This window comes from Anas platyrhynchos, chromosome 2, assembly GCF_047663525.1.
Source record: "Anas platyrhynchos isolate ZD024472 breed Pekin duck chromosome 2, IASCAAS_PekinDuck_T2T, whole genome shotgun sequence".
Classification (NCBI taxonomy): Eukaryota; Metazoa; Chordata; class Aves; order Anseriformes; family Anatidae; genus Anas; species Anas platyrhynchos.
Genome location: NC_092588.1, coordinates 41,012,920 through 41,022,820, shown reverse-complemented (window position 1 = coordinate 41,022,820; position 9,901 = coordinate 41,012,920).

Here is a 9,901-nt window from a genome sequence, read left to right as displayed (position 1 = left end):
TACAGTGCTTTAAAATGTCATTGGGTATTTACATTTTCAATAGTGAAAAATATAGGTCTGCCTTTTAAATGGCCATCCCTTTCTGTTACCAGGCAGCCTGATTGCCTGTGATTGAAGACAATTTTGCATGTAAATTAGGTGCTTGGAAAGGTGGCAGACATAGGGTCTGTGGATTGGCATGCACAGCCAGCAAGGTGGAGACCAGAGTGGGGACACTGTGACTCATCTGCTTTGCCTGGGAAGCTTAAAGTCCCACTGGAAGGGACTTGTTTCTCTATGGTGTCTGGCCACACCCCTTTTCAAGCCAAGGAAAATATTCCTGGAAATTAGGCCATCCTTCCTGTCAAATATGTATCTTAAACATCTTTCTTATAGATCCATAGAACAAGTACAATTGCACCTAGCTAGCATGAGACCAAGCACTAATGTATGTTTATTTTTAGAGAATTAGTTAGCTGAATGGGAATTTGCCTTCTGATTGTGTTGTTTGCACAGTGTTTTCAGACCTGGTTTCCTAAAGGTTAAGGGAGATCCTTGCCAAGGCTTTGAGCATAAATCTCAGCCACCTCTGCAGGGTTTCACCAGCTCTATGGCACCTTCTAACAGGGATGCAAATCTCGGCACCCACCTTTGCCTTCCCCTCTCCTGGTACAAACGGATATAGAGGGACCCAGAACTTACTACGACCAGGTTTTGCAGTGCTTTCACCCCATGCTGGCTATCAAAGGCAACTGGGATAAGTCTGCCTGAATTATCAGAGCACTAGTCCATGTAAACAGCAGCTTGTCTGATACCTCCTTTGCAAAAGTATCACTTGGTAGCAGAATGGAGTATCACTACAGAAATATATATCTTAGGCTTTATGGCTCATGTTTTTCAGTGCTATATGTGAGTAGAAGCAGTGGAAATTAAAATTTAAGTGTTCTAAATCATTTCTGCACCAAAATTGCAAAAGCCTTGGTGAGCTTTTCGGTTAAAATTATCTGGTGTTGATGTCTGTTATTTGTCAGGGCTAGTTAACATTCTCATACACTGAAGTAAACTGTATTGGCTGGTTCATGGTTATAGCATCCCCAACAATTCTACCTGAGCACCTCACAGCCTCCTGTTACTTCTTCCATGTATCTCTTAGAAAACAAAGGAAGTGTTCAGTATTTCTCTTGTAGTCCGTGGTCTGATTCAGGTCTCTTCATGAGAAATCACAACACACTGTGAAAACTATTTCTGTATTGGAGAATGGATCTAACAGCAAGACTGGCACCATGAGGATAAGGGCCAGAAAAGGCGGAGGTGACTGACTTATTGTTAGTGCTGTGAGTCACTGTTGAAAGTCAAGGCCAGCATTTTGTCTGGGGAAAGTGTTTTCTTTCAGGACAGGGGGTAAAGAGGAGCTGACTTTATTGCTGCATCTTGCAACAGCTGCATAGCTAGGAGTAGGGTTAGAGGCAGCCAGGTGAAATACCCCATTGCTGGTTCTGTGAGTGCTAGAAATCTCTGTGGTGCAATTCAAACTGAGCTGGAGTGAGAAGGAGGGCCCAGGGTACTACAACAAGCCTAGAGGTAGGTTGTTGTTGTCTGTTAGTTTGTTTATGGATTCTATAAAAGCTGTGACCTTTCTAATGTTAAGTTCAGACAGCAACTTTTGGAAATGTATTTGGGTCACTAGACAGAACTGCTGACTCCAGCCTTAGCGGTATACATGTGCCAGATAATTTCATAATGGTATATAACCACTTGGTTATAGTCATAAAACGGAAACTGGATTCTTCTTTATCTTTAGTCATTGCTTTGAGACCATAAGAGCCCTCATTCTGGCTCTGCAGCCACCTCAGTTTTTGGCTTCTGTTGTCCTGTTTATTGTCCATCTCCAAAGCTCAGCCTTACGTTGGCTTGTGAAATGATTGATGGACTCCCTGTTAACAAACTTGAAGCCCTTTGTTACTGTCTCCAGCCTTTGCTAGGCTTTGCAAGCTTCCTTCTGCTCCAGCTAGTTCCAACCCTACTTTAATAGCCCATTGAGCCCATCCCTGCCAGTGCTGGTTGTTTCAACATCAGTCTGCATCTTATTCATTTCCAGCATCTTATTCACTTCCAGTTGGTGCCTGCCCTCATCATAGACCTCTAGTTATTGTAGAATTTAGTGATAAAGCAATCTTTTCAGTTCATGCTGTGCCTGACCAGAACACAAGCCCAAATCTAACTGTAGGGTGAGGTACAGCACAGCAAACTCAGAGAAAGTAATTTACCCATTTTAGCTTAGTCTTTATCCCACTACTGCAGCTTTGCACATCCAGTAATAAAATCAGCTCTGTCCTGGACACAAACTCTAACCCCAAGATGAGACTGTAGTCCAATCCATTTTATTTGTTAGCAGACCTATGTGCTTTAAGGTATGCTTTTTGCATCAATGTTTATGCTGCAAGCTACACAGGGTCACTCAGCTACAGTTAAGCCTTAGCCTTGAGTATCACAAAGGTGAAGACAGCTCACTGCTGGATCCTACTGTCCCTGCAGGGCTGGGATGAAAGTCCAGTCTGACAGGTGAGAATATTTTAAGGCAAGTTTTAAAATGTTTTGGGGTCATCCTAGGGCTGGGTCAAGTTTCTCATAACTAAGGATGGAAGCTGTATGTTTGTGCAAGGTCCTGCTAGAGTCACAGCTCCTGTGGGCATAGACAGAAAGATTTCCTGTTGTGGATACAAGTCCTTGGGATATGGATAAATTATGGTAAGGTTAAAGAGTATGTAAAAGAAGAATGAAGAACTGAAATTATTACTGGATGCTGGATTGCTGGTCTTGCTGGGAGAACCGATGTGAACATCGTGTTGAGGAGTCTGTGATAACCAAGAGTTACGTGATTGTTGGGTTGGGTTTGGGCTTAGGTTTAGGATAACTCCAAGACAGGTAGCTTTGTAGTTGGACAGATAAAGCTCTCAGAGATAAAGCGAAGATGAGGCCCATTAACATACTTAAAGAACAAATAAGTGCTATTTTTATTTCTGCTGTAGAAAGGATTTCTGGGCTGCAGTGAGGTTACTCTGGGGATTAGGGTAAGGATTTTGGACAAGTAGAGGTAGGTGTATTTCTGAATCATACAAAACATTGCAAGGATGTAGGCTTTTTCTAGTCATGATAAAAGCCTTTTGATTAGTTTTGGGGCAGGTACAAGTCACTGGGATAAGGTTCAAGGTTAGTGTATGCCTAAACACAGCTTTATTCTCCCTCCATTTGCCTGTGGATAGCCGAACATGCGCTTCCTGTTTGTGACTTTTCTAAAAATGAACGGGAACAGTTCAGGTCTGAAGGGTCTCTGGGTTTTGAGCAAGCTGGGGTCTCTGAACAATGTGGTCCTGCTCCCATCCATCTGAAATTCAGAAACATTAAATGTTGGGTGGGAAAATATCTAGAATTTAGTGCCTTGCTTAAATGCTTGTTTCTGATTTTTCAGGAGGAGGAGTTGAAACAGAACAGTAGTTGTCTTTCCTGGTGCTTGTTTAAGCTGTGCTTATTTTGTTAGAAAACAGCCTAATTGCCCAGGGTGAAGAGTTAAAGTTTATTTTTATGCCGCTCTGTTTTTAGCTGCAGGTTGACATAACTGGCTAGTAGTGGAAGCCTCTTTGTATGAAACATCCCTTATCGTATATGTCCCTCGAGCATATTATGTGCCAAATTATCATTCCTAATAGGCTGGTTGACTTTCTGGACAGAGGAAACATCTTGATAAGTTTGCTAAATATGTTATGTCAGAGAAAGTGTATCACGGATCTTTTATCATCCGCATAGGGACTTGCTCAGTTCAGCTCTGAAGTGCCAAATTCCCTAAGCTCACCTGTTGAGCAGCATGTTATTCACAGCATCTGATTATCCAACTGTGTACACTTGGCTGCCATTTTTTTTAGAGACACTTACGCAGTGGCGTTGTGCAATGACGTCAATTCTTTTCCTGCCTGACCTAGAAGACTACGGTGACTCAATGTTGGCTAGGCACCCTTAAAGATTAAATCGAGGACACTAGCTTAATTACTTTAACAGTCCCTTTAAAGGATTTCCCAAGAATGAGAATCATGACAAATGGTAGCTTAGGGGATTTTAGTAATTCCTGAAACTGAAGCTAATGATGCAACCCAAGATACGTTCTGCATTCCTGTTGATGCACTGCAGATTTCTTAAAAGAATAATCAGCATTGGGAAGACTTTTATGCTGCAAAACCTAAATTCATTTGGAGCTTAATTCTGATGCACTTATTTTGAGACTAGTCCTGCTACTTAGCTGGAATACCTTACCCAAGTAAGACTTGCAGTGTTTGGCCACAGTGAAGTATTTGCAAAATAAATCCAAGTCTTTCTTATATCTAGCCACAGTAACTTGTGTTAAATTAAAAATAAATAAGAGCTATTTTCATATATTTTATCACTGTTGGTCAAAGCTTTAATCTAAAACTATCTATCTTCAGATTTCATTTTCATCTGCAGAGCTTTGTCACAGAATTTGGAGGAGCTATATTTGCAGTTTTTACTGTAGTGAGTACCTCTTTTTGTCCCTTTGCTAATTAGCATAACAGACCCTGATCTCTGCTACTCCTTCAGAAATATGAAGTAAAACAAGTGATTTTCACTTTATTGCTCAAGCAGTACTGTAGTCTTTATATATATATATATATATATATATGTCTAACTTGGCATTTATTACATGTGAACAGAAATACTATTTTTTTCTGTATTTTTTTTTCACAATAAGCTACTCTGTATCACCATTAGAACATCAAAAACATTGAGTCACGTCTTTGCTTCAGTTACACTAGTGTATTTCCAAAGTAACTCTAGCACAGTTAGTGATTTCACCCAACACTTATACTGGAGCAAATAAGACAGATTATTAGCAACCTAGTTATCATTATGATTGGAAGAGAGAGTCCATCACAATCTTGATCCTTGCAAAGTCTGCCTGGGTTCTCATAATTTACAGTCAGTCCAGCTTACAACCTCAGATCTGCAGGAGGAAGAGAATTTACTCTAACAGAGCTAGAGAGAAAGGAAGATGAGTAAGTCTGACAAAATATTTTGGACTTCTGTGCAATGCTTAAAACTTGCTCAGCACCTCAGAAGAGCTATCTTCTTCCTCCATGTAGATCTCCTAACCACAGATTAATTTTCCTTCCTGTAAACTGTAGAGCTGTTGGGGAAAAAAAGCTAAAGTATTTTCCCTAAAAGTAATTTGCTTAAGGTAAACTAGGACTGATAATATTTAATGGTGATTAAAACATAGTAATGCTTGTAAGAATACTGAAGGCAGTCATGGACTGCAGTCTTCAGATGCAGCAAATTCAAGGTAAGGTGCAGTGAAAAGATGCTTGCATTTGAGCTAACAAGATTCTGATCCACAAGGGAAAACAAAAGATCTTTGAATGTCTTAAAATTCTCTGGTTAGTTTTGTAGTTGTTTGACTTTTTATTTAATGGTAGGCATTATCTGTGTTCTTTAAAGTGTAGCTTCCTAAAACACATAGCAACAAACAGAAAGTGGGCCAGAGTAACTACTGGATGGAAATGCCTGGCAGTCAGCTAAGTGGAATGTCCTTAAAAAGGCAAAGGAAAACCAGTAGTTTGGTATCATCAGTTAAATGTGCTTTTTTTGTGTTTCCTCCCTGTCTTGTTAAATTTACTAATTTGAAAGGATGCAATATTGAGTTTATGATAACCAATCAAATACTGAAATGATTTACAATGGTTATAAAATGTAGACATGCATGTTTTATCTTGGTATCAATCTACCTCACAAAACTCTCTGAAGACAAAATGCCTTTCGCAATGTGTTAGCTTAAAAAGTAGCCCCCGAACGTGTCAAGAGAACAGCCTCTCCTCCCTGGGCCGGGGTCTTGTGGCTTGACCAGGATTTTAAGGGTATCCTCAAAAAAACAGGAGTACTATGAAATACCCAACCTATTTACTGTTGATAAGAGCAGCAAGAAATGCAAAGAGAATTGTTTGCTCAGGGGGAGAGGCAGAGCTAGATGATCTGAAGAGTTTTATAGCCAGCTGTGTGTACGGTGCATCCTGAATTCCACAGTAGCCCCATTTAGCAAGGCTGGAGATTGCTTCTTTCCCAGTGCTGAAAGCTTTCTCCTGCTGCCTGCAGATTCTTTCATCTAGACCAACCACATTCAGCCTTCTCAGTAACATTTTTAGAAAGTATACTATTGAAGCAAAGGGGTGATCCTGTTAATCCCATTATATCCATGCATCTTTGACTTTTTATTGCTTTTTAGTTAAAGTGAATGACTTATTTTGAAGGAAATTAATATGTTGTGTTATAAAATAATTGCTAAGCCTGGGTTTAACCAAACTTATGTTCAAAGCATTAGGGGGAAGAAATTTTCAAGGATGCTGTCCTGAGATTCAAAGGAGTTGCTTTGGACTTCTCTGGGAACAGATGTAGAGGAAAAGAGCACTTTTGAATAGTTTAGTATCTCAGGAGCACACTAAAGTATAAAAACTAGCTTTGAGGAAATTGCTATGTCCTGAAATGCAGTAATTATTTCTAAGTAACATGAAAGAGTCACAAAGAGATGGCAGAGCCTCCGAAGTCATGAAATGTGCATACGGCATATTGGGTGGAAGATAGCTTCTGTCTGAAAAGATCTTTGCCTTTCTTTCTGACTTGTCATACACATGAGGTATTAACAAAGAGTAATCAAAATGAACTTAAATGAGGAATAAACTGATATATGACTCGTCATGAAATATTCCTGTCTTCACAGCTATTGTGCTCTTTATCTAATTTCCATAGCTATCTGATCAGGGCTGTTTATTTCACTGTTGAATTATTGCTGAAGTCTGAGAGGGCTCTGTTTTAAACAATGGAGCCAGTCGGCAGTGTTAGCAATTCATTTCCATAATATCTAGCCCTGTGAGGGTCTGCAAAGTCTGGATTTGTCCTTGAAGCTCTCTCTCATACCAGATAGCTTCTGTAGATATGGCCAGGATAGTGCTGGTTTCAAGGACAGCAAGACACATACTGTAGTGGGTTTCTTTGTGATGAGTACCTTTGATATTGTTTTGGGGTATGTATTTGCTACTGATGATGGATGACTGTTAAATTTGAACTACAAGATTGCTTGGGTCTGAATAAATGAAAGAATGCTGCCTTCCAGTTGTCAGATTGCTTCATGCGACTTTCTAGGCATTTTATTATGTAATTATCTTCTGGTTTAAACTGCAGGGAGCTGATGATGGGGAGTTCTTGTTTTAAGCATCTTTTTTACCAAATTAGGTTACCTGACACTGTCTCCAAAGCCTGAATTTACTGTATAATACTAAAGCAGTATTGCCATGGTGGGTGTAGAAGGGAGGGACAGATGGAGCTCCCTCTTCTTGACAGCTGACTGAGCAGACAATGCAAGATGCAAGGATATATATATATTTTTTTCTCTTTGCAGTGTTGCATGCCATGATGCTCATGCTATATGTATATATAACTATATATCTGTAAATTTGGCAGTTCTCGACAATCTTTCTAATAATAAATAGTTGGTGCCCCATACTTACTGCTCTGAAAAAATACAGGTGCTACTGGTGTGTGACCTGATGTTTTAACACGCTGTGAGTGAGGTGCCTGGCAGATGGCACCAGGGCTATTCCAGTTTGCATTCAGTGCTAGTCAGTCAAGTGGGGAGGTATTTTTTTTTTTGATGGACATTCTCCAGCTTTCTAATGTTCTGAGATTTTACAAGCTGTTTTGGCAGAGTATCAGACCCTTACAAAGGATGGATGTGAAAGGGTACAAGGAACTGCTACTTTTATGCCTTATCTTGTCAAAGGAAAACCCACTGACATTTTTATGAGAATATGGATGGGCCAAGACAGTTGATGAGCAGTGAAGCACAAGTGTCAGTTACAACCAAGTTTTCTGGAAACACATTACGGGAAAGCTGTTGACCTGATATTGCACTCCCAGTCTGAGGAGCAGGCTCTCAAGCTGCTGCTCCCAGTGAAGGGATGTGTGACACCAACAGAGAGGTTGGCTTTTGGGAGCCCCCGGAGGGATGTGAGCCCTGCTGGGATGCTCAACTCCCTGCCTGTGCTGCCTGGCAAGATCCACTGAGACCTCATCCATTTGTCATTTTATCTCTGCTCATCTGACACCAGAGCTGGGCTGGGAGGTACAGTTTCTCAGCTATTCTTAGGGATTTTGACACCTGCTGCTACTTTGCGCATTGTTCTGGTGGGCAACTTCAGCCTCTTCCCTGGACACGGCCTGACCCAGTGAAAATAGAAGGGAATTTCCATGAATGTCAATGAGGCTGCACTCTCATTAAGCAGGAGCTGGTTTTGACACTAATTCTTTCTTGAGGAAATTGTTGGTGATAATCAGTGCTGATCTGTAATAATCACCTTTGTGCTCTGCCTGTGCTGCACCCACACCTCTCATGTGTGTCCTCTGGGCTTGGGCAGAAATAAGGCTTTAAATGTTATTGCTAAAGGAGGTTTAACTGGATTTACTTTGCACATAGAGAGTACTATTTGGGTTTATTATGGCTTGATTTGAAAATCTGATTCCTCAAAGAAGCCAAAGTTCCTGAAGTTTTCCATCAAGGAGATTTCAAAGGTGCTTGAAATAAAACAATTTTCAGTTGTGTGGATTCAGGGTTATTCCTATACTCTGTAAGCTCAGGGAGATGGCTACAATACCTATAAAATGACATCTTGGGGAATTATCAAGTATATCACTTGTTTTTCATCCTGAACATTATACAGTACAAATAGGAAATAAAGTATTATTATTGGCAAAGAGAGACGACAAACCTTGTTTTTTTGCTTGTACACAAATTGTTTCCATGTTTCATTAGCTTCTGGAGGTATTCTGCTTCTTTCCTCTCCTTGGGGACCAAAAAAGGAACTGGAACACAGAGTGTAACCCCTTCCATGCCATTCTTCCACTGACTGGACAAAGCCTTTCAGAAATTAAAAAAAAAACTATCATGACTGATCTGACTGTTACTTTGCTTTATATGCATGCAGGATTTAGAAAAACATGAGGCAGGATGGAGATAATTGTAAATGAATAATTACAAAGAATAGACAGGAATAGATGGATAATTACATAGCTTCTCTTAGGGACAATATTACTTGTCATTAAATTTGATGGACTGATTTTCTTTAGGATAAACAGGCAAATGTGCCTTCCTAAACACTTAAAGTTACTTCCTAAGAAACATATGTTTTGTTTAGACAAAATTAACCCTTTCTGAGAGGAATAAAATATTGGTAGAAGTAAAATTCTTGACTAACTTACAGCAACTTTTGTGTGGATTGAAGAAAGCCAATCACATAACTTTTTAATCTCCCTTTTCAAGAAATAGGACAAAAAAAAAAAAAAAAAAAAAGAAAAAAAAGATTGATTTACTACTTTGATTTCATAGGAGCATGATGATTTCCTCATAAGTCTGTAACATTACTTGTTTTGTGATACTTTCTGAGATAGGCTGACCTGAAGGTATTCAGTCTGAGCAACCACAAATATTAGAGGAGTATGAATCCAGATGTAGGCCAATATTTTAGATTTGGTTCCTTTTGGACTGGAACCAAATCTGAATACTTCCCTGAACTCTAGAGAAATTTACTTTCATGACTGGATGAGAATCCAAATATTGCACTTCAAGCAGCAAAGGGTGAAACACAACAGAAAAGGTGTATAAAACCTCCAATATGCTTACACCAATGATTCAGTCAATTTTGTGTCCTCTGTCTCTGAAACTGTCAAAAATCCAGTACTCCAGCTACCAGAATAGCTGCCCCCAGGGGCAGCTTTGCTCTGATTGCTGAGCATGAGTCTGGGCTCCTCACGGTACAGAGGCTGGGGTCTCTTATGGAGTGGTGCTGGATGGGTACTGGTGGCAACATGG